Raw genomic sequence first — 26,150 nt, 5'->3', positions numbered from 1 at the left:
AGAATGCTCACCGTGGCACACCTGTGGAAATTTGTGAGAGTCTCTGGTGACGTACCAAGTCTCCTCAAACTCCTAGTGAAATATAGCCACTATCATGTCTTCTTTGCAATTGCATCAATATGTTGGGCCCAGTATAGATTTTCAGAGATGGTGATACTCAGGAGCTTGAAACTGCTCACCCTTTCCACTGCTGATCCCTCAATGAGGACTGGGGTGTGTTCCCTCGACTTCCCCTTCCTGAAGTCCTCGGTCTTACTGACATTGAGTGTAAGGTTGTTGTTGCAGCAACACCACTCAACCAGTTGACCTATCTTGCCCCAGTACTTCTCGCCACCACTTCAAATTCTGCCAATAATAGTTGTGTCATCAGCAAATTTATAGGTGGCATTTGAGCTGTGCCTGGCCACACAGTCATGGGTGTAGAGAGAATAGAGCAGTGGGCTACGCCTGCAAACTTGCGGTGTGCCAGTGTTGAATGTTAGCAAGAGGAGATGTTATTTGCACTGACTGTGGTCTCGCAGCGAGGAAGCCATGGATCCAGCTGCAGAGGGAGCTCTGGAGGCCCGGGTTTTGGAGCTTATTGATTAGAACTGAGGTTATGACTGTGTTGAACACTGAGCTGTAATCAATAAACTGTTGTACAACTATAGCGGCATAAAAACTGTAACACCTGTTTGGGTGGATTGTACAGACTGCCCAGTGAAACGTGCATCTGGATGGAACAGCACTCCATGCAGAATTAGGCAACCTGTGGTGACTCAACCTGTAGACACCAGCCTCATCAAGCATAAGGAAAGCACCTCTAGTCTGTCAGTAGCCGATGATTCTTTAGTGCCAGTCGATTCCCCCTAGTTGCTGCTGATTGCATGAAACATTAAACAAGGCTGTTTACTGTAGCAGAAGAGTGGCAGTGCTGCTGTCCAATCAGCAATGTACGTTGACTGACCCCACAATCTCGATAATCTACATGCTTCAGCCAGGCAATCGGTGCACACACACTAGTGCTGGCATCTCTAGTGTCACTCGCTATACAAATTTGCACATGCTTTGCGAACACTATGTTGGGACAATGGACAAGCTGAGGGGGCAGAGTGGTACAGCTGGTAGCCCTGCTGCCTCTCAGCTTGAGGACTGGGCTCAATACTGATTTCAGCTGTTGCCTGTTTGGAGTTTGCCTTTCCTGTGACTGCACAGGTTTCCCTTTCCCAGTCGTTCTGGTCTCCTCCCACATTCCAAAGTTCATCGGCCACTGTAAATCTCACTTCTGTAGGTGAGCGGGATAAAGTTTGGGGGCAAAGTCATTGTGGAGAGTATAAGAGAGAATAAAATGTGGATTAATGTCGGATCAGTATGAGGAGGTGGCTTTAGGACCCCGGGACTCTGAAGCATTGGATGCTGAAACGAGCCCAGGTAGTCATTCGGTTTGCCCCAGCCCATCACGCCCATATTTTCATCGCTGTCAAAAAATTGTTGTTATCATGTAACGTTGCTTGTATGTTTTTGCAAGATATGTTAGAATAAAAAAAGCAACCTTTCCATTTTTCTAAGCAGCAGGCATAAATAAGTTTTCATTCATGTAGTCTTATATGTGTTCTAATTATTGACTACTTAGGAATACAGCCTCTGAGTAATTCGTACTGAAAGAGAATGTCTTAGCACTGACAAATTTCTCAGTGTACAGAATATTTCTGATTCCTTACACTCCATAAATGCAAGATCAAACTAAAATGTTACTAATATTAGAGTTTAATGCTTGTTGCTTCAATCATTTTAAGGAAATTCAATAAGAGTATAGTCTCCACTATAAAAACTAAGTGTTTCAGAAGCTTTTGACTGAATTTTCTATTGTGTTTGATATGAATTATCTATTACATCCCATTTGGCAATTTATTCCTGCATTCTAATAAATGGCCATTGGAAATAACTTCACCCAGCTGATGTATTTCCAATTTATTTAAAGGAAATATCGCAGTGAAATACATTTGAAAATAAACACATGGTTGAACTTTTGAATTATGTTCATTTTGAAAAGAAAATTCATATAATATCTCTTCACCACTGTTCTGTCAAGTTGCATTATCACAAAATTATTATAATGAAAATGTTCTGACATCAATGCAACTAGAAAATGCAATAAAAACTGGCCTGATACACAGAAAGACACCAATTGTAAATTACTTTATGTACAGATCTCTGGATGTGATATTTCAAACTACTTCTTGACTAAAAAAATCACTATTATAATAATCACTGTAAACCAGTGAAACCCAGTGGTTTCCTTGGCTTTGTACATCTGGGGAAAACACTCTCTGGACCTGCCAAACTGGTGACACTGAGGTGGCTCTCCCACACCAAACCCTGATTTTTGTGGATGCTGTGTAATTTATATCCTGCTACGGATTAGTACCACAAAATAACAGACAGTACACTGTATACGATTGAAGGAATTATATTTATGAATCTTAACTAAAAGTATGTGACGAGCAAGAGGATAAGACATGAGAGAATAGGACCAATCAATTGTGACAGAGGAAAAGTGTGTATGGAACTGAAGGAGATAGCAGAGGTACTTAATGAGTACTTTGCTTCAGTATTCACTACGGAAAAGGATCTTGGTGATTGTAGGGATGACTTACAGTGGACTGAAAAGCTTGAGCATGTATATATTAAGGAAGAGTTTATGCTGGAGCTTTTGGAAAGCATCAAGTTGGAGAAGTCACCAGGACTGGATAAGATATACCCTAGGCTACTGTGGGAGATGAGGGAGGAGATTGCTGAGCCTCTGCCGATGATCTTTGTATCATCAATATGGGTTGGGAGAGGTTCTGGAGGATTAGAGGGTTGCAGATGTTGTTCCCTTATTCAAGAAAGGGAGTAGAGATAGTCCAGGAAATTATAGATCAGTGAGTCTTACTTCAGTGGTTGGTAACTTAATGGAGAAGATCCTGAGAGGCAGGATTTATGAACATTTGGAGAGGCATAATATGATTAGGAATAGTCAGCATGGCTTTGGGAAAGGCAGGTCGTGCCTTATGAGCCTGATTGAATTTTTTGAGGATGTGACTGAACACATTGATGAAGGCAGAGCAGTAGATGTAGTGTATACGGATTTCAGCAAGGTATTTTTGGTAAGGTACCCCATGCATGACTTATTGAGAAAGTAAGGAGGCATGGGATCTAAGGGGACATTACTTTGTGGATCCAGAACTGGCTTGCCCACGGAAGGCAAAGACTGGTTGTAGAGGGGTCATATTCTGCATGGAGGTCGGTCACCAGTGATGTGCCTCAGGGATCTGTTCTATGAGGGAGGCCCCTACTCCTCGTGATTTTTATTAATGACCTGGATGAGGAAGTGGAGGGATGGGTTAGTAAATTTGTTGATGACACAAAGGTCGGTGTGTTGTGGATAGTGTGGAGGGGTGTCAGAAGTTACAACAGGACATTGATAGGATGCAAAACTGGGCTGAGAAGTGGCAGATGAAGGTCAACCCAGACAAGGGTGAGGTGGTTCATTTTGTTAGGTCAAATATGATGGCAGAATATAGCAATAATGGTAAGACTCTTAGCAGTGTGGAGGATCAGAGGAATCTTGGGGTCCAAGTCCATTGGATACACAAAACTGCCGTGCAGGTTAACTCTGTGGTTAAGAAGGCATACGGTGCATTGGCCTCATCAATCGTGGGATTGAGTTTAGGAGCCGAGAGGTAATGTTGCAGCTATACAGGACCCTGGTCAGCCCCACTTGGAGTACTGTGCTCAGTTCTGGTCGCCTCACTACAGGAAGGATGTGGAAACCATGGAAAGGGTGCAGGGGAGATTTACAAGGATGTTACCTGGATTGGGGAGCATGCCTTATGAGAATAGGTTGAGTGAACTCGGCCTTTTCTCCTTGGAGTGACGAAGGATGAGAGGTGACCTGATCGAGGTGTATAAGATGATGAGAGACATTGATCGTGTGGATAATCAGAGGCTAACATGAGAGGGCATAGTTTTAAGATGCTTGGAAGTAGGTACAGAGGAGATGTCGGGTAAGTTTTTACACAGAGTGTGGTGAGTGCGTGGAATGGGCTGCCAGCGACAGTGGTGGAGGTGGATTCGATAGGGTCTTTTAAGACTCTCCTGGATAAGTACATGGAGCTTAGAAAATTAGAGGGCTATGGGTAACCTGAGGCAATTTCTGAGGTAAGGACATTTTTGGCACAGCTTTGTGGGCCGAAGGGCCTGTATTGTGTTGTAGGTTTCCTATGTTTCTATGTTAAAGGGTTAATAAAGAAAAAGAAAAAGAAAAGAGTCCATTTTAATTAAACAGTCAAATGTGCACAAGTTGGAGCTCATCTTGAACTTTTCTGTCACTCTTGCGCTGGGCCCTCGGTCAGTGTGATTAACACACACCACCTTCTGAATGTCACTCGCAAAGAATCTCGAACAAACAGGTCTCCCACCAGGTTGTATCTTACAACCAGTTCTCCCCAGCATCTTCTCTTTGCATGTCTTGCCAAACCAAAATAAAACCCCAAGACCAACTTTAGTATCCATCACCAAGAAAACCTCCCTGTAATTCTACCATCTTAATTGGAAGGCACACATTCCTCATCATCCCTTATCTTCAACAATAACCCAAACAGGCTGACAGCAGAACAAACTGCTCTTACAGAAATGCTAAATGAAATACATACAGTATAACAGTAAAAATATGAACCAGGGCATTACACTAGGAAAACATGGATGTTAATTAGTACATAGCAAGGTACCACACATGTCTGTGGAACAAATCTCTAGGTAATCTGTTTTACTGATTAGGTTTGCCACATATACTCCATATACATCAAGAGAGCATGAGAACTTGTTTAACACAGTCTCAGTAATACGCTCAGTGGCCACTTAATTAGATACACCTGTACACTTACTCAGTAATACAAATACCTAATCAGCCAATCATGTGGCAGCAACTCAATGCAGAAAAGCATGCAGGCATGGTCAAGAGGTTCAGATGTTGTTCTGACCAAATATCAGAATAAGGAAGAAATGTGATCTAAGTGACATTGGCTGGGGAATGATTCTTTGTACCAGATGGTGCGGCTTGAGTATCTCAGAAACTACTCCTGGGTTTTTCATACACAACAGTCTCCAGAGTTCACAGAGTATGGAGCGAGAAACAAAAAGCATCCAGTGAGTGACAGTTCTGTGGAAGAAAATGCCTTGTTAAAGAGAGAGATCAGAAGAGAATGGCCAGATTTGTTGAAGCTGACAGGAAAGCGACAGTAACTCAAATAGCCATGCATTACAACAGCGATGTGCAGAAGATCAGCTCTGACTGCACAACACATTGAACCTTGAGGTGGGTGGACTACAGCAGCAGAAAGGCAAGAACATACACCCAGTGTATTTCCATGTTTTGTGTTTATTTGAATGAAGATATGAACCTTAAATTTGATATTTTGTTCAAATGACAGACCCAACAAATTTTCATAGGAGAAAATTACCTGTTCATATCTCTGCAGTGGTACTTAAATTCATAAACATCTAACTCTTGTGGAAGAGCACTATTAAAGAGTGTATTTGATTATACTATCCACCTATACACTGAGGAACTTCTTAACCAAGTATATCTTTGTTGTCATTGATCTGCCCAGTCACTGATGTTTACTGGTATATATGGAAGCTGGAAGAACATTCCCAAACATGCTGACAGTATTAAAAATTACATCTCTAATAAATAACATGAAAGACATCAGAAAATGAAGAACTCCAAACATATGCAGCAAGACTTAGACAATATTTGGAATGGGTTAATGAGTGGAAAGTAAAATGCCACGTAATTGTCATTTCCAATATAGGACAATTGAAATCATGAAATTTGACGTTAATGAGGTAAATTTGTGCCGACAGAGCCTATCATGACCAGCCTAATGGACTCCTTTAACCAAAAACTTTAACACGTCCAGTCACATTATTACTGTGGTCAAAAGAGCTGGATGGGCTGGGTAACCTGCAGTGAGTGACAGCACGATCTCTTTTCACCATCCACCAAATGTTGAGTAGGCTAGTATATGGAAAAGTGCAACTCCAATAACACGGATGTTGCTAGGCACCACCTGGAACAATGCAAGATGGTGCAGGGTTTCATGATGATAAGATGGCTAGGTAACCAGATATGTAATACAGAGACCTGGACTAACAAATTTAGAGACCCAAGTTCAAATGGTAGATGTGAAATTTGAATTTTTAGTGAAACAATACCAACCAGTCTTAGAAATGATGACAGTGAAAAGTTATCAAATTGCCAGAGAAATCCATTTGGTTCTCTAATTCACTTCAGGGCTGGAACATGCTATCCTTACCTAGTTTTATCTGTATGTCATTCCTGACAGACCTATGTGCTTGATTCATAAATACTCTTGGAGTGCCGAGCAAGCTAATCAGTTGTATGATTATATTCAACAGAGAATGAGTGAAATTGGTCTCCTCACCTGTCTTTGACCAAGGTACCAAATTCACTCCCAGCTCTGTTGGTCTTGCAAAGTCCTCCTGACAAAATGTGTGAATGTGTGTCAAAATGGGAAGACCGGTGTCAGGCAATAGCCTGAATGATAGAAATCCAAATTTACAGACACAATTCATCCATCATAGTCCTGTCTCACCAGCCAGACAGGACAGACTAGAGGTGGGACGCAGTAGACTCTGGAGTCTTCAACATTGATTCCAGGCCCAATGAAGTGTCATAATGGCAATAAAATCTCTTCCTGGATAAGAGCTTTCCTTCGTCTCAGCTGACCAATATCTGGGAAAAAAACCCTGAGAATAAAAAAGGCACAGAATATACTCTAGTGTTTTTAAAATATACTTTAGTGTTTATTTGAAGGTCCAACATTAAGAATGGCTCAGTAGCATCATCACAGTTGTCTGGATGCTGAAAGATCAGGTCTTGTGCAGGTAGCAAATGAACCATCAGTAAGGAGAAACTTACTTTATTTTGTTCTGATGAATCTACCTGTGACAATCCCAGTATCTTTTTGGGGACTAAACCTTATCTTCACGCTAAGTGCACCTTCCAACATAATACATGACTCTACAAACACGCTAAATGGGGTAGATTCAGAATAGGTCTGGCACCTCAAAACTGAGCAACCATGAGGTAGCAGCAGAAATGTACACTATTGCAATAGTTAGCTTCATAACTTGGTTATTCCTTACTCTTCTACAACTATCAAACTAGGGGATCAAGCCTGGATCAATGAGGAATGTAGAAGGCCTCAGCAGGAGCAGGACCAGCAAATATCAGCCTAATGAACTGCAATACAGACCTAGAACTATAGAGTCATAGAACAGAGATGGAGGCACTTTGGCCCATCCAGCCCATGCTATCAAGTACCCATCTCTAGCAATCACATTTGCTATTATTTTGCTACATAATAAAATGGCATGTAACGTACAAACAGACATGAACTGCTGGAAGAACTCAGCAGGTCAGGCAGCATCTATGTAGGTAAATAAACAGTTGATGCTTTGGGCCGAGACTCTTCATCGGGACCCAAAAGCAAGAGGGCAGTAGGCAGAATAAGGAAGTGTGGGGGAGAGTGGAAGGAGTACAAGCTGGCAGGTGATAGGTGAGACTAGGTGACGGGAAGATGATGGATGTGAGTAGAGCAAACTATGGACTGACATGTCAGAATGGGAGTGGGAATGAGATGAATTCCCATTGCTATTCTGACATGCCGATTTCCCATTCCCATTCTCTCCTATTAGACTGTTTCTTCTTCAGCCCTTTACCTCTTCCATCTATCTACCTCCCCCCACTTCTCACTTCATCCCCCTCCCCCACCTTCCCCTTCCCCTGGTCTCACCTATCCACCTTATTGACTCTCTGCAGAGTGCTTCTCATGCCTGCTGCTGTTACAGATAGTAGCTGCTCACTGGGGAGTAGCTTTAATGGCTGGCATTGTGTTGCCAGCCTCAATGTGTGCATAAAAGTTGTTTAGAGTGTTGTGGGGGGGAAGGGAGGGGTTGAAACCGGTAGAGACAATGTTGTTTTTCCTTGTGTAGTCAGTAATGCCCTTGATGCCCAGCCACATATGTTGGTGATTGTTATTAGGCAGGTGTTGCTGATTTTTTTGTGCATAGGCGGTGTTTTTTCTTCTTGATGCTGAAGATGAGGTTTCTCCTGGTTTTTGTGAGAGCTGTTCTGTCTCCAGACTTCAAGGCAGCATTCCAGGCTTTTTGTAGGGAGCACTCCTCTGCATTCAGCCAGGACATTTGGTTGGGCTGTGAGATAGCTGTTCTTGAGTTACCAATGTCATCTGGACACTGACGTGGCCAAGGGCAGATAAGGCATAATTCTCAAGGTTAGTATCTTCTGTGTTTGTGGCAGCCTCCTTGAACATTTGCCAATTAGTCCATTCAAAACAGTCCCGAAGCGTTGCCTCATTAGGCCAAATGGTGATGCTCCTCTTGACTGGCTTCTCCATTTTCAGCAGTGGTCAGTATGCTGGGATTAAGATAATGGAGATGTAGCCAGAGAGGCCAAGATGAGGGTGTGGGATGGCTTTGTAAGTACTGCACCTGTATAAACTTGGTCTAGTCTGTTCTCCTAGTGGCCATGGCCATATGTTGGTGGAATTTGGGTAAAATGTCCTGCAGGTTAACATTATTGAAGTTTTCTGCAATTATGAAGAAACCATCTGTATGCTTGTTTTGTGAAGAACTGATGATACTGTGTAGCTGTTGGTGTTTGCCTCGGGTGATGTAGACAACAGTGATGTACACAACAGTAAACTCCCTGAACAGGTAATGTGGCTGGAATTTAATTGTAAGATGTTCAATTGCCCCAGAACAGAGACTGCTAACTATAGATGAGTTTGTACACCAACCTTTGTCAATGTGCACACAGATTTCACCTCTTTGAATTTCCCCGACAGGGAGTTTCTGTCTGTGCTGAACTGAGCCATCCAATAGAGTTGAAACACCAAGTCGGGCATGTAGTTGTTTAAGATATCTTGGTGAAAACCTGGATGTGGTAGTTTCTCATCTCTTTCTACGCATTCATTCTCAGTCTCAATAAGTCCATGGAGTAAGACTTTGGTCAGGAAGAGTGATGTTACGGCTGCCTGGACGGGTTAGCTCTCAGCTTAGCTAGTGCCCCAGCTCTCAGGCTGTGTTTCTGCTTCCTCTCACACCACCTACGTCTGCCACTCCCTCGGCTGAGCCACCTCGGCCAGATCGCTAACACCGTGGCTGGTGTTCGTAGATTCCCTAGTCTATTAACTCAGTTGTCAGCGGATCTAAAGTAATTTTGTCTAAGAGCTCAGTGGTGCTGCATTCATGGAGCTCTGGTTGATTGAAATCCCTGACTAGGAACTCCGAAAAGCTACCTAAGAATTTAAAACTAGTACTATTACTGGGAGCTGGAGAAGCCACTGGGTATTTGTGTGCCGTCATTTTGAGATCATCGTCATCCTGTCTATCCATAGTATGTTGACACTCATGTACTTGAACCCCTTGGTCTCCCTGTCCTACAATACTCCGATGGGGCTCACCATTTACTGTGTAGGTCCAGACCTGGTCTAGTTTATGACAAAGCAACACTTCTTACTTGTCCAAGTTCAATTCCATTAGTACGGGATTAGTATAAGATTGGTATAGACTGATGTTTAATGGTCAGCTCAGACAAGATGGGACAAAGTGTTTATTTCTGTACAGAATGAGTCCACATTTCTATAAAGACTCTAAGTGTACAAATTGAAAACTTTTTAAAACAATTATAAGCAATTTAAATAATTAAAGACTCTATGAATATAAACACTATAAATGATTTTAAGTTGACCTCAGACCTTGGCAGTCATTCCTGTCCTGTTAGATGAATGGGTTTACTATTCCTGCATCAGCTACAGTGGGAAAATTCTTCAGAATAAGTGCTCAGGGAACCTTTCAACAGTGCTTTCCATGAAGAGCTCAATGTTGGAGTACAGTCAGAGAATTGATAGCACATGGTTTGTAAAGTGGGCGGTGCAGTTGCTCAAACAGTAGCAACTCAATATGGAGCTGCTGGCATTGTCTGTCCCAGTATCAACAACAATAACATGTTCTCCTGTTAACATTTAAAGCAGGACACTAATGGAGGCAGCAAAAGTTGAAGGAATCAGCTTTTGTCACCGTCAAATACTGAAGTTTGGGTTGACTGATTCACACAGCAATGATACAGAGTCATTCTCTGTCAGTAGTCATTCGCTCCACATCAACTTGGTGCAGATAATCTCTATGGCAATCTTCCCAATTTGAATCACATTAATTTAAATGTAAGGGTCACCGTAGGGTTCTTCCAGAGAAATCAGTTTTCTGCTATTTGTTTCCCTCAAGTAATTGAGTTCAGATGCTGGCTCAGGAGTATCTTTTCTTTTAATCTGAACCTGTCAAACTACCTTAAGCGTTGGTCTTGTTGCTCCTGAAACTAATGCTGCACTGATACATCACATAGCATTGGTTTCCAATCAACTGTAACTGTCATATGTTTGGATGGGCAATATACAATCCGGCATGGTGGAGATTAGCACATCAGGCATTTTGTGGAGGAAGAAATAACGCTTTCAGCTTTATGCATACCTGGTTCTAAAGGACAAGAAGTATTTTTCTTCTTTTTTTCCTTTCCAAGCTTTTTATTAATTAAAGTATATATATATATAAGAGGAGATTATCTCATCAATAACAATTCACATAAAAGGTAAAATAAACATTTTTTCTCTTTTACAGTATTTAAAAAATACACATTATCAAGATCATACATAGTATTAATCTAATAGTATATAATAAAAAATAAGATAATCAGTTCTCCTCTTATCATTCCATGAAAAGAAAAAAGATAAAAGAAATGTTTATAATTTTTATATACATAAAAAAACCCATTAAACACAAAAAAACAAAATAAAAGAAGAAGAGAAAAAAAGGAATTGGGCAGCTCATACTGAGAGTAAAAGCAAGAAAAAAGAGAAACTTTCTGATCAAATCCAACATTTCGAGAAAGTAACTGGAAGAGCAATAAATCAAACCATAGGAAAATATTGAATAAAAGGTCGCCAGGTTTCTTCAAATTTAAAGGATCTATCAAATGTCCGACTTCTTATTTTCTCTAAACTTAGACAGGACATAATGGAGGTAAGCCAATGAATAGCAGTAGCTGGATTAGAATCCTTCCATTTAAGCAAAAGGCTCTCCTAGCCAATAAAGTTGTAAAAGCTATCATCCGTTGAGCGGGAACAGGAATATCTCCTGCTTCCGGTGGAGTGATCCCAAAAATTGCTGTAAGTAAATTCGGTTGTAGGTCCAAATTCAAGACTTTTGATGAAGTTTTAAAGACATCTTTCCAAAAATTATCTATCTTAATTCAAAACCAAAACATATGTGTTAAAGTAGCCACCTTAATATTACATCTGTTGCAAATAGGATTAATATTGGAAAAGATACTTGCTAATTTATCCTTTGACATTTGCAACAATTTTTGACATTGTATCGTAAAATTTATTTGAAAATATTATTCTGCAGGCCGCAGAGGAAGGGATGGAGCTGCTTTGATGTTCTCTGTATTGCAATATGCAAAGCCCTTTGCTCCCGGACAGTTTTATGAAATTCAAGCACACACTATAGTCACACATCATCCAAATATGATTATGGAGATTTATTCTGCACTGTTAAATGACACTACATAATAGAGAATACCATATTGCCTATGAGTCATGATGCATGTCAAAACAGTGCCTCTCTGAGGGCAATAAAGTCTGATCAATCCTAAATAATTTCTTCAGGTGGTGATAAATGGTGACATTTATGAGTGAAGAGGCATAATACTAAATCTGCAAAATCTGAGATTGATCGTGAGCAATTTGGATTGGACGTGTCAGTTACTGGAGTTGGGGTATCAACACCGAAACAGAGAAAATAAGAAACCATTTGGCCCTTAAGACCTACTTCACCATTCAACCCACTCATCCACTGCAGTACCTTCACCCCCTAATTCTTTCTGCCCTTTAGAATAGAGAAATCAATCTACCATACCCCTTTCTTAAGTATATTTAATGACATAATAGTCTTAGAGCTATACAGCATGGAAACAGGCCTTTCAACACAACCTGTCCATGAGGAACAAGTACCCTTCCAAGCTCCTCCCATGTGCCTGTGTGTAGCCCACCTCGTTTGAAACCTTTCCTAGCCAAGTACTTACCCAACTGTCTTTTAAAAGACTTGGCTTCCCTTCTTCCTATGGTAGAGGATTCTATCAGTTCCCTTCCTCCTGGGTGAAGAAATTTTACTTGTTTCCAGTTCTAAACAGTACACCATAAACCGATTCTATGCCCTCTGCTTCTGGTCTTTTCCATCAGCTGAAAAGTCCAGTCTGTCTAGTCCTGTGAAGTCCATAAGTTTCAAAGAGATTGGCCTCCTCCTCTTTCTCCCCTCTCCATTGTACAACACTACAACAAATAACTGACTGAATCTCTCCTTGTTCCTCATTCCTGCTGACCTGGAATCAATCCAGCAAACCTTTGTTGCCAACCCTCTTTGCCAAGATATCTATCCTCAAAATCACCAAACTCCAACAATGTCTTAGCAAGGACACATCCAGTTGCAGCAGGACGTCCTTGATCTTTATTCAAACTGCTCTGCAATGAGCACCTTCCCAATTAATTGCCATACGGCAACATTTGGGTTTTGGCACCTGCTGCACAAGGACACACAGTTGATCATTGTGCACCTTTGATTTTCCAAATTAATCAGAATCAGGTTTATTATCACTGACATATGTCATGAAATTTGTTATTCTGTGACAGCAGTGAAGCATAATACATAAAAACATTACTGTAATAGTCAGACAGACAGGCGGGTAGACAGACAGATTGCCAGTACCTCCAGTTGAACTCTGTCTTTTTGTGTGTTTCCCTCTAGCTGTCAGTCTGTGGTTTTGTATCGCCATGTGCTCCTGTCCCTGCTCCGGCTCTACTCCGCTCGCACCTGTGTCTCATTGTGCTCCACCTATCATCTGCCTCTCTGTTAATTTGTCAGTGTATTTCAGTCCTGTGTTTTCACCTGTGTGTTCCCAGATTGTGCCAGTGAATTTTCCTGAGTCTTTCCAGCATTTGTATCTATGCAGTCTGAATACTGACTGCCTGTTTCCCCGATTCTAGTTTTTGGATTTCTCTGGATGTTTTGATCTCTGCCTGAACTTTGTCACCGACTTTGTTTGTACCTCGGGATTTGTTACTCAATTAATATCATTGTGTGCACAGTACTGGGTCTGCGACTGGATCCCTGTTCCAGTGCCCTGACACAGATAGATAGATAGATAAATAGATAAACAGATAAACAGTTAGATAGACTGAAATAGGAATAACAAGGAATTACAGAGGCATGAGAGAGGAGCTGGACAAGTTGATTAGAAGGAGACACTAGCAGGGATGACAGCAAAGCAGCAATGGCTGGAATTTCTGGGAGGAATCTGGAAGGCACGGGATAGATATATTCCAAAGAAGAAGGAATATTCTAAAGGCAGGATGATACAACTAGTTAACTTGCAGGTTGTGTTGGAGGTGAGGGAGGTAAATGCAATGTTAGCATTCATTTCTAGAGGTCTAAAATATAAAAGCAGGGATGTGATGCTGAGGCTTTACAAGGCACTGGAGAGACCTCATCTTGAATATTGTGAACAGTTTTGGGCTCCTACCTAAGAAAAGAAGTGCTGGCATTAGAGAGGATTCAGAGGTGGTTCACAAGGATAATTCTGGGAATGAAGGGGTTATCATATGAGTAACATTTGATACCTCTGGGTCTGTACTCACTAGAATTTAGAAGGATGAGAGGGTATCTCATTGAAACCTTTCGAATGTTGAAAGGCCTAGACAGAGTCAATGTGGACAGGATGTTTCCCTTAAAACAGATGTGGAGAAATTTCTTTAGCAAGAGGGTGGTGAATTTGTTACCACAGGCAGATCTGGAGTCTAGGCCGCTGGGTGTATTTAAGGCAGAGGTTGATAGGTTTTTGATTGGACATGGCATCAAAGATTACAGGGAGAAGGCCAGGGTATGAGCCTGAGGAAGGGAAAAATGGATTAGCCATGACTGAATGGTGGAGTAGACTTGTTGGGCCTAATGGCCTAATTCTGCTCCTATGTCTTCTGGTCTTGTGGTTTTATGCTATTAGTCAACCAATTCTCAGCCCATGCCAGCATATATACCCAAATTCCAATCTGCTTTAATTTTATACATTAATGTTTTAAGTTGGGCCTGACTGAAAGTGGGTTCTGTAACGATTCGCACGACTCAGCATGTTGGACTTTGGAGCACAATTCCAGCGCAGTCTTTAAGGAGTTTGTATGTTCTTCCCGTTATCCCTGTGATCACGTGGATTTCCTCCAGGTGCTCTAGTTTCCTTCCACAATCCAACATTAATTGAGCATTGTAAATTGTCCTGTATATGGTTAGCGATGTTTCCAGTAAGATGACAGTGTCCTCAGATGCAGTTTCTTCTGCGGGGCCATCTAAAGGTGTTATTGTCTTTTTTAAAACATTTTTTATGATAGGAAGGACATTAAGATCTTAAAGTACTGTAAGTACTGCAGGTCTGTTCCATCAGTGAGTTGCTCATTGGTGGAGAAAGTAAAGGAGCTGGACTTGGTGTGGACCATAGTGCTGCCTGCGACAGTGAGGTGCCGGTGCATGAAAGAGGTGTGCACCCTAACAGCGAGTGATCGTCTTAGTCACTTTCCTTGTGATTGGAAGAGCCTATGGACATCGGTGGTGTGGAATGCTGCAAGTCCATTCATCGGTCTGTGGCTGATCGGTGGTGACGGACGGCAGAGGCATTACATGGTCTTGGTCGTAGTTTGGTCTAGGCCTCAAGCCTGCTTGCTTTCAGTCACCCGGGGGGGGGGGGGTCACTGGAGTAGACACTCCACTGGAGTGCCAGAGGCGGTGTGGTGCAGTGTCCATGCTGGAGTCCATGCTGCCCCCCACCCTCCCCCCACAGCGTTTGCTCGTCAGAAGACATGCCGTATTGTGTTTGACTTTAGACTGCTGCAATGTTCATGGACTTGGGTTCTATATTTTTTTGTCCAACTGTATTTTACTTATAGTACTGTTCATATGCTACTGTATGACAGTCAGTACTGTGTTTTGCTCCTTGGGCCCAGAGTAACAATGTTTTTTTTGGCTCTATTCATGGTATTTCATGAATGGTTGAATGACAATTAACCTTGAACTCAAACTGAAATAGTTGGTTTGCTGGGTGGCACGGCTCATTGGGACAAGAGGGCCTGTTCCGTGCTGTATCTCAGATATATATATGAAACATCTGTTGAAAGTTCAAATATAGGGCATTAGTTTGTTCCCCATATTTTATTATACTAATTAAATCCTCAAACTGCAGTAGTTTTGATTTCCCTTTCATACACAGATGTTGAATTTGTCTATTCTTATTAATACTTTACAAGTGTTCTACTATTGCAGTGTTTCGAGATAATTTCAGTATTCTCCACAGTACTTATAAAAACATTCTCCTTCTCTCTCTTTCCCTTCTTAGTAAGTCTTTTTGTTCCACCCTCTCCCCACCACCCACCACCTGCTGAATTGTAAACTTCTCCAAATTCTCAGGCCTATTTCTTATTCCAGGAATCCTCCCTGGATCTAACACTATTCCTAATTTTCTTCATAAGCCTGTTTGAGTTCTCTTTCCCCTGATTATTTTATGTCAGACATGAATGAATAATTAATATATTTATGTATATATTCTTTGAATTTATGTATACGTTGACACCACTCTCCATTTCCTGTACGTCAACCAATTCCTGATCCACCTCATTACGTTGCCCCCATCCCATTAGTTGGTTTCACACACTAATAAACATTGTCTATTCATTGTCAAAGCATTTTGTAAAGTTCCCCAATCTATCAATGCCAGTTCATTCCTCAAAATGCTATTGTTTTCTTTGTTCAGATTCAGAAACTTAGTTTCAGGTTTCATAAAACTACTGAATAATTCACCTAACTTTTAATTTTTTTGCTATGCATCAATCATGGAACTGAGTTTCAGATTACAGTACAGCACACAATTGTTACCACTCCAACATGTCAAGGCCAAAATGTTCTACTTTAGTCTCATGTGACCACAAGACCTTCTTCCACATCTTTAAAGTATCTAAATGATGCTTTGGGAAGTCTTTACAGGCAAGGTTACATATTTTTGTGGCATGTGTGGCATAAATCTAATACTGTGCATAAGCCAAGTAGCACCATCCCTACCATAAAGTACGTGGAGGTAGCATCGTGCCAAAGGGATGCTTTTCAGTAGCAGGGACTGGAGATCTGGTCAGGATTGATGGGAAGATGAATGGTGCCAACTACAGAGATCCTGGATAAAAACATGCTAGTCTCTGCCAGAAAACTTAAACTGGGGAGGAGGTTCATCTTTCAGAAAGACAATGACCCAAAGCACACTGCCAGAGCAACCATGGAGTGGCTTTAAATGTAGAAAACTGATGTTCTTGATGTTTGGCAAGAGCTCAAGATTGCTGTCCATCACTGCTCCACAACTAACCTGGCACAGCTTAAGCAATTTTGCAAGAGGAATAGGCAAATCTTATTCCATGTTGTGCAAAGCTGATGGAGTCTTACCTAAAAAATCTATTGGCTGTAATAGCTGTGAGAGATAATTCAACTAAGTACTGGGCAAAGGGGTATGAATACTTTTGAAGTGATGACATATCACTTTTTGAATTGCTAGTTTTTCATGCTTCCCCTCTACAATTTGGGCTCTACTGTGAAAAAAGGTGCATATTCTCAGTTAAATTGATCAAAGTCCCTGGTTGCAATACTCATGTGAACAAAAGGTTGGGGGCTGAGTACTTTTTTAAGGCACTGTATTTAATGAGACTGGTAACTCATGAATAGCCAATTACTTTGATCTTTTATCCTTTAAAGCATATATGTCAAACTCAAGGCCCGCAGTGGAATTATCTTTGGCCCGCGAGATAATATCTAATTACTACTAAAGCTGGCCCCAGTAATCGAAGCGCCTCTGGCGTATGATATGGCTAATGCTGAGTTTATTCAGGTACCAGGTTTTCAGGGTTTTTAGTGTTTATTCGGCAGTCTTCTTCATAAGAAACGGAATTTGTAAAGTGAAACACTTTGTAGTTATAGCAGAGACTGAGACACATGAGAGCAGGCTGAAAAAACGGAGGCAACGAAAGCTGCGTTCACACGCGTCCGACTGATCCGGCCCGCATGAAGCTGCATTTTGCTCAATCCGGCCCGTGACCTAAAATGAGTTTGACACCCCTGCTTTAAAGTCATAACAGATTTTCTCCTTATGAAATCTTTGATGCACCATCAATAACTCACTCTGAGACGTAAGAAGCGAGATATCGGCTTTTATTGACTGGAAGAATGAACAACACTACATCCTGGAGAATGAGGCCGGGCTCAGGCCTCAATCGCCTTTATACAGGGGTCTGTGGGAGGAGCCACAGGAGCAGTCAGCAGGGGTCTGTGGGAGGAGCCACAGGAGCAGTCCAGACAGGTATACGTAGTTCACCACAATCTTGAAACAAGATCTTGTTCAGGTTTAAACTCTACAGAATAGACAGTTTGATTACAGGAGGAAATGCCACTTTGCAACTATATAAAGACTCCAAACTAAAAGCAACTGAAGCACATTTAAAATTACTGAGAATCTACTGCACGGAAAAATACAAGCAGTTCAACAAATCAGGGAACTTATGCTCCACAGGTCTTGCTTCGTGCCTTATTTCATCACAGCCCTGTATCAACAAATCAAATATATGGCATGACACCCGAAATAAGATTTTTCAAAGGGGATTTGGTACAATTGTCTGGTATTCCTACAAAAGCAAAAGCCAGAGTGGACTTGCTTGTACTGCAATTATACCGCTTGTTTTACACCATCTTAATGTGACTCATATAAACTGAAATACAAAAATTATGAGCTATAGGAACAGGAAGATCTGGATAGGAAATTGGAAGTACTGATAGACAGGAATTTTCCAGAAGTTAACTCCAAGACGTATTTCAGTTTCTTTTCAAGATTTTTTATCTGAGAGTCTGTGACAAGCTGGACAAGCAAGTCTGTGGCACAAAGCTATAACTCAGTTAATAGAGACAGCTAATTACAAAACAAAGGCTATAAGACGGGGCACAGGGGAGGCTGTGATGGTCGAGTTCAGAGCAGGTCAGCTTGCTGACCTAGTTGGTAAGTAGTTCTTCACTCCCAGGATCACAAAATGTGTTGTAAAGATACAAACCTCATGTATCCAACTCTCCAGCCCTTTCTATTGATCCAAATAGATTCACATCAAGACAATACAAAAATGAAGGCCCACACTTTGCTTAAAAGTTTCTAGTGATGGAGCTGCCTCCTGATGTTAAATTGGTTTCCGCCCTTCCATCCTTTCATCTCTTTAATTTTTGGTTGTGGGCAGACATGAATTGGATTAAGTTCAGCCACTTTTGGTGATTAAAGCTCCCTCCAAACTGTTCATGTGGTTTCTGCCTCCATGATTTAGTAAGGTCTCATCAATCTTCTACACTAGATGCTGTTGTAGACTTCAAGATAACTACAACTTGTGCCCATAGCCAACATTTGACACTTTAAAACTGAATCATTTAAGAAGAACTCTCAGGGTATCTGTCTGACCATCTTTGAACGTTCAATAATCCTTAATTCCTTTCGAAGTTCATTACTCAAGCAGAGATCATGGTCTTAAAACTATTCTGGGCAGCCTTTAGTATAACTACATCAATGCCAAGCCATTCATTTATTTAATATAACAGAACATAGTACAGTACAGGCCTTTGGTCCACAATTTTGTGCTGACTCCTTAACTTAATGCAAGATCAATCTAACTCTTCCCTCAGACATCTTCCTCCAATTTCCTTTGATTCATGTTATAAAATTGAACTATCAATCCTTGATTGGTTACAAGACATTCCACATGAGTACTTATGAGATCATCCTTTCTCTTTAACTTCCTTACTTTGTCATAGTTGATAGGGTCATAAACACAAGAGATTCTGCAGAAGCACCAACAAAGGGAATGCTGGGAGGGGAGGGAAGGGGAAGAGGTGGAGGTTATGGAGGATGATCATTTGAATATGGAGGCTGATAATCTTAAGCAACACACACGCATACACATAAAATGGTGGAGGAACTCAGCAAGTCAGGCAGCATCTATGAAGTGGAACAGAGTGTTTTGGGCTGACATTGCTCATTGGGACTGAAAAGGAAGGAGGCAGAAGTCAGAATAAGAAGGTGAGGGAGCAGAAGGAGCAAAGTGATATGCGGAGGAGAAAAAGGGCTGAAGAAGAAGGAATATGATAGTAGAGTTAACAGGGTGTATATTTTATGACCTATATTTTTTCTCTCATTCTTTTCCTCTCATCCAGAGCAAGAATATGGTTACCCCTTGTCCCCATTTTCCATCCCATCAGCCTCCATATTCAACTGATCATCCTCTGCTACCTCAGCAAGAAGAGACCCCTTTCCCCCCGCCCCCCAGTGTTCTCTCTGCGGCTCTCCAGTATACTTTTCCACTCACTGATCCTTCCCCTTCTCATTGCACTTTTCCACTTAACCCAGGAAGCAGAACACCTGCTCTTTTATCCCTTCCCTTCCCACAATTCAGAGGCACGATCAGATCATCTAGATTGAACAGCAATTTTTGTGCATTGCCATTGGTGCTCACAAAGTGGTCTCTTCTATACTGCGGAAATCAAGCACAGATTAGGTGACTACTTTGCAGAACACTTCTATTCAGTTTGCAAAAGGCTCCTTACAATTCCAGTCCACTAAGACTTTAAGTCTCTTTTCCAGTCCTATCTGACCCTTCTGTCTCAAGCCTAATCAATAATCCGGTGAAACCCAAAATAAACCTGAGGAACAGCTTCATATCTTTCAACTTGGAATATTACAGGCTTTAACACTCAACAATTTCAGGCAACCAGATTTTCCAATTTGTGTCAAAATTGATCACCTCTGATGTAAGTTATTCTAGCTGTAACTGTAACTTGTTTTCTCCATGGTTCCTGCCTGATTAAGTATTTCTAAGATTTGTTTTTATTTCCGGTTTTCAAAAACTTAACTGTACATACTAGTTCTACCATTGTTATTTTCTCATTCATTTCCTTTCATTTAAACTTCTCCATGTAGATCGGCAGGGATCAACATGCATTCACCACACCCTCTCAGATAACACTAACAAAATATGGACCATCCGCATCAGTGCTTCTGATGTCTCACTTTCTCTTTATTCATTGCTGCCATACTCCATTATAGTTAACAGCAGCAGATCGGAGAACAGAAGTGACTGTTCTTTCAGCAAGTGAACATCAAAAAAGGAAAACTTCACTGGGGTTTTGGCGATTGAACAGCGGACAATCAGAGAGCAGGATTCAAGGGCATGTGCAAATTAAAATAAAGCAGGGGCAAGCAGATGGCCTTTGTTGGAGTGCCACATTATTAGAGTGGGGACTTTGAGGCTTTAGCTCTTCAAGGCTTCAGCGAGGTGAGGCTTCAGGTGAGAGAAGATGAAAAGACATAAGTAGAGTTTTTAAAATTTATTTATTGTTTCCTTCTTTATAATTGTACAGTTAGAGCAGTAGGGATGCGAGACAGTATAGTTAAAGGTTCCTCTTGTGGGATGTGGGAAGTCAGGGAGGCCTCCACTGTCCCTGACGACATCAGCTGCAATCAAGTGCAGAAGAAGTCCATGTTAACACTCCACGTTAAGGAGCTGGAGCTGGAACTGGATGAACTCCAGATCATTCAGAATGCTGAGAGGGTGATAGACAGGACATATAAAGCACAGGACACAGGAAACTGGGTGACAGTCAGGAGGGTGAAAGGAGCTAAACAGCCAGTGCAGAGTACCCCTGTGGCCACCTTCCTCAGCAACAGGTATACTTGGGGGTGAAGACCCAGCAGAGGAAAATCACAACAGTCAGGTCTCTGTTACTAAATCTGGCTCTGTGGCTCAGAAGGGAAGAGGGGAATAAGAGGCGAGCTGTGGTGATAGGAGATTCATTAGTCAAGGGAACGGAAAGGAGGTTCTGTGGATGAGAATGAGATTCCTGGATGACATGTTGCTTTCTAGGTGCCAGGGTCAGGGACATCTTGGCTCAAGTCCTCAGCATTCTTAAGTGGGAGGGTGAGCAACTGAAGGTTGTTGTCCATGCAGGCATGGATGACATAGATAGAAGGAGGGATGAGATTCTGCAAAGTGAGTTCAGGGAGTTAGGTGTTAAGTTATCGGGCAGGTCTTCCATGGCTGTGATCTTAGGAATGCTACTCATGCCATCTGCTAACGAGGCCAGAAGTAGGAAGATGATACAGTTTAACAAATGGCTAAGGAGTTGGTGTAGGAGGGAGACCTTCGGATCTGCTAACGAGGCCAGAAGTAGGAAGATGATACAGTTTAACAAATGGCTAAGGAGTTGGTGTAGGAGGGAGACCTTCGGATCTGCTAACGAGGTCAGAAGTAGGAAGATGATACAGTTTAACAAATGGCTAAGGAGTTGGTGTAGGAGGGAGACCTTCGGATCTGCTAACGAGGTCAGAAGTAGGAAGATGATACAGTTTAACAAGTGGCTAAGGAGTTGATGTAGGAGGGAGACCTTCAGATCTGCTAACAAGGTCAGAAGTAGGAAGATGATACAGTTTAACAAGTGGCTAAGGAGTTGGTGTAGGAGGGAGGCCTTCGGATTTTTTGACCATTGGGTTTTCTCCCACAGAAAGTAGGAGCTTGGTGTTGCATGGGGCATTTAAACTAAAGTTGCAAGGGGAGTGAACTAGAGTGCCAGATCAGTTAGGACAGGCTGTGGAGACAGACGTTGTTAAGATCTCAAAGTCAGGAAGCAAAAGGTTGAGCATGGTGGGACTAATGTTCTGAGTTGTGCACATTTCAATGCAAAACATATTATAGCAATGTCACAACCACGGATTTGGCAGCGCAGCAGATATGGCAATTGCGCTCATGACTATCCACGTGTCAGCTAATTATTATTTCATTGTGATGGTATTTAACTCCATTCATTCCATCGTCGTATTTGTCGAGACTTGGACACAGCAACACTTCGCTGCCAGCTTGCATTCCGCCTTGCCTGAGAAATTGGACTGTTGAGTCAACTGACTCTGTGGACCAGCGGTATTCATTTAATTCTTAGTTGTTCTTTTCAGCCGCCGTGTAGGCTTCATTTTCCATTTGAGAGTTTTAGTCAACGGCCCTGTTTGGTTCTGGCGTTTATCGTTTTCTTTTCCCTTTAATATTGTTCACATTAAAGTCTGTGAACTATCAACCTGCTTCAGCATCTCTCACTCCGCACTTGGGCCATATCAGAGCCTGGTGACTGCAAGTCTCGACTACACGAAGATAGACCCAGCAGAGAGAGAGCAGCTGACTTTGGCCATGTGATTCATTGGTCAGAGTGATTTGTCGAGGCAACAACGTTTAGTTGAAATTCTCATGTATAAAATCCTGTTTCTGTCTCCATCGTGACAGAAGGATCTTGCCAAGTAATGGACCCAGCAAAGTTTGAACAGGGGCCCTGTCACATCCATGCATTCAGCAGCACAGAAAATACAGCAGTTGTGCTCGTGAATATGTATGTGTCAGCTAATGATTACTTAATTGTGATAGTATTTAACTCCATTCATTCCGTCAAAGTATTTGTCGAGACCTGGACACAGCAACACTTCACTGCCTGCTTGCATTCTGCCTTGCCTGAGAAATTGGACTGTCCAGTCAACTGACTTTGAAGACTAGCAGTATTTGTTTTATTCTTAGCTGTTCTTTTCAGCCACAGTGTAACCTTCGTTTTCCTTTTGAGAGTTTTAGTTAACAGCCCTGCTTGGCCTAGCATTTATAGTTTTCTTTTTCCTTTAACACTGTTCATATTAAAGTCTGTGAACCTGCTTCAGTGTCTCTCACTCCGCACTTGGGCCATATCCGAACCTGGTGACAAGTAAAGGCAGATAAGCTCGGGACATGAATCAACACATGGAATTACGATATCGTAGCCATAAGTGAGACTTGGTTGCAGGAGGGACAGGACTGGCAGTTCAGTATTGCAGGTTCTGTTGTTTTCGATGTGATCAGAGCGGGAGGGATTAAAGGAGGAGGGGTGGCACTACCAGATAGGGAAATATCACAGGTAAGTGATTGTAAGTTTCCATATATTGATTGGAACTCCCATACTGTGAAAAGACTAGACGGGGTAGAGTTTGCAAATGTGCTCAGGAGACACCGCTCAGGTTTCCAGCCAGGTACAGGTATCAATTTTAACACACATTTCGATGACTAACTCTGCCATTTTCATCAGGGATGATGCTTAGGGATGTCTAGTCCAGTGGTATATATAACCCCTGCCATCCGTCCTCCTGATTTGGTTAGTCCTCATCCAATCAGGTTTCTGCTGCCCCACCTTCTTTATGATTGAATTCCAGTTCTTACTTTGAGCAAGACCTTCATCTTTGTTAAAATTCTTTTTCTCTAGTTTTATTTCAATGACTGCCTTTACAAAGCAGCCCCAAAAACCACTGGCATTGCACAGTAGTTTTGTACCATGAAAGTCAATCCTATGGCCATTGACAATGCAGTGTTCTGCTACCGCTGATTTTTCTGGGTAACCTAAATGGATACACTTTCTGTGCTCCTTGATGCAGGTTTCCACTTTGAGCCAGAGAAGAGCTTATTCGTCAAATGTGCCAGGAAGGCACAATTTCCATTTTCCATGTTCTGGGGAGATTCCTTAATCAGTACATAGAAGTCCCAGTGAGAGCGAGTGCAATACTTGCTTTCCTATTAGGGAACGAGACAGGGCAGGGGACAGGAGTTTGTGTTGGGGAACACTTCAAGGTAATTATGAAAAAGAAGTCATCTAGTCCTCAGGTTGAGATTCTAAATTGAAGAAAGGCAAATTTTGATGCTATCAGAAAGGATCTGGCAAGTGTGGATTGGGACAGGTGGTTTTCTGGCGAAGGTCTACTTGGTAAGTGGGAGGCCTCCACAAGTGAAATTTTGAGAGTACAATGCTTTTATGTGCCTACCAAAATAAAAGGCAAGGATCACAGGTTTAGGAACCTTGGTTTTCAAGAGATATTAAAGCCCTGGTTAAGGAAAAAAAGGAGCAGGTATAGGCAGGTAGATACAAATGAGGAAGTTGAGGAGTACAAGAAATGCAAGACAACCTTAAAGAAAGAAATCAGGAAGGCTAAAAGAAGGCATGAGGTTGCTCCAGCAAACAAGGTGAAGGAGAATACCAAGGTCTTCTACAGATATGTTAAGAACAAAAGAGTAAGGGACAAAATTGGTCCTCTGGAAGATCAAAATGGTAATCAATGCAAGAAGCCAAAAGAAATGGGGGAGATCTTAAATAGATCTTCGCACCTCTATTATTATAGGATGATGAGCCTGACATCAGTAGAGGGTAAGTTACTGGAAGGTATTCTAAGAGACCAAATATATGAGTATTTGGATAGACAGGGACTGACTAAGGATAGTCAAACATGACTTTATGCATTATAGGTCACATCTAACCAGTCTTTTAGAGTTTATCAAGGATGTTACCGGGAAAGTTGATGATGCAAGCCAGTGGACTTCAGCAAAGCATTTGACAAGATCCCACATGGGAAGCTGGACAAAAAGGCTCAGTCATTTGACATTCAAGATGAGGTAGTAAATTGGATCAGACAATGGCTTGGTGGGAGAAGCCAGAGAGTGGAGTAGATGATTGTCTAACTGACTGGAGGTCTGTGCATAGTGGAGTGCCACAGGGATTGGTGCTGGATCCATTGTTGTTTGTCATCTGTATCAATGATCTGGATGATAATATGGTTTACAGGATCAGCAAATTTGCGGATGACACCAAGATTGGGGTGTGGTACACAGCAAGGCACACTATCAAAGCAACCGGGGTTGGTCTTATATAGTGAGTGACAGGGCACTGAGCAGTGCAGTAGAACAAAGGGATCTGGGAATACAAGCCCATAATTCAATGAAAGTGGTATCACAGATAGATAGGGTCATAAAGAAAGCTTTTGGTATATTGGAATTCGAGGATCAAAGTATTGACTACTGGTGTTGGGATATTATGTTCAAGTTGTATAAGATGTTGTTGAGGCCTAATTTGGAGTACTGTGTGCAATTTTGGTCACCTACCTATAGAAAAGACGTAAATAAGATTGAAAGAGTACAGAGATTATTTACAAGAATGTTGCCTGGTCTAAAGGACCCGAGCTATAAGGAAAGATTGAATAGATTAGGACTGTATTCCTTAGCATGTAAAATATTGAGGGGAGATTTGATAGAGGTATACAAAATTATGAAGAGTATAGATAGGGTAAATGCAAGCAGGTTTTCCACTGGCATTGGGTGAGGTCATGGGTAAAGGTGAAAGGTGAAGTCTTTAAGAGGAACATGAGGGGAACCTTTCTCATTCAGAGGGCGGTGAGAGTGTGAAACGAGCTGTCATCACAAGTGGTGCATGTGATCTTAAATTCAACATTTAAGAGAATTTTGGATAGGTGTAAGATGGGAGGCAGATTTGAGGCCTGTGTTGCGGGAGCAGGCCAATGGGACTAGGCAGTTTAAATGGTTTGGTATGGACTGGATGGGCCAAAGAGCCTGCTGCTCTGCTGTAGTTTTCTATGACTCTATAAACACAAGAGTTTCTGCTGGAAATCTTGAGCAACACACACCAAATTATGGAGGAACTCAGCAAGCTAGGCAGTGTCTACGGACGGTCTCCACCCAAGCATCAACGTTCTCTTGTACTCCTCACCCTTCCTGCTCTCTCTAGTTTAGAATTATGCCTGTTTTCTCACTGAGTTTTAAAGAATGGTGAAGAGCCTGAAATGTTAATTCTGCTGCTTCCTCCACAGATGCTGCCATGACCTCTTGAATAGTCCTAGTTGTTTTTTGCTTTTATTTCAGTTATCCAGCATGTGTTTTTGCTTTGTTTTCCAATAATCAGGGGCCCACTTTGTAATTTCTGTGAAATGCTGTGTCTGCCTCTGGCCGGGGAACAGTACAAGTAGACAGAACAACTCAATACTGTCTACCTATGGAAACCCAAAAGCAGGTATCCACAAGTATAATTGGTGA

General features: G+C 41.8%; 1 protein-coding gene across 6 annotated transcripts in view; it reads right to left on the bottom strand.

The window, feature by feature from the left end:
- The window catches only part of LOC140726502 (E3 ubiquitin-protein ligase MARCHF1-like), a 510,551-nt gene that overhangs the window by 272,576 nt on the left and 211,825 nt on the right, over positions 1-26,150 (bottom strand). The window lies entirely within an intron of this gene.

The sequence above is a fragment of the Hemitrygon akajei genome, chromosome 4 (genome assembly GCF_048418815.1).
Source record: "Hemitrygon akajei chromosome 4, sHemAka1.3, whole genome shotgun sequence".
Lineage (NCBI taxonomy): Eukaryota > Metazoa > Chordata > Chondrichthyes > Myliobatiformes > Dasyatidae > Hemitrygon > Hemitrygon akajei.
This window is presented reverse-complemented; position numbering and strand designations above follow the sequence as displayed.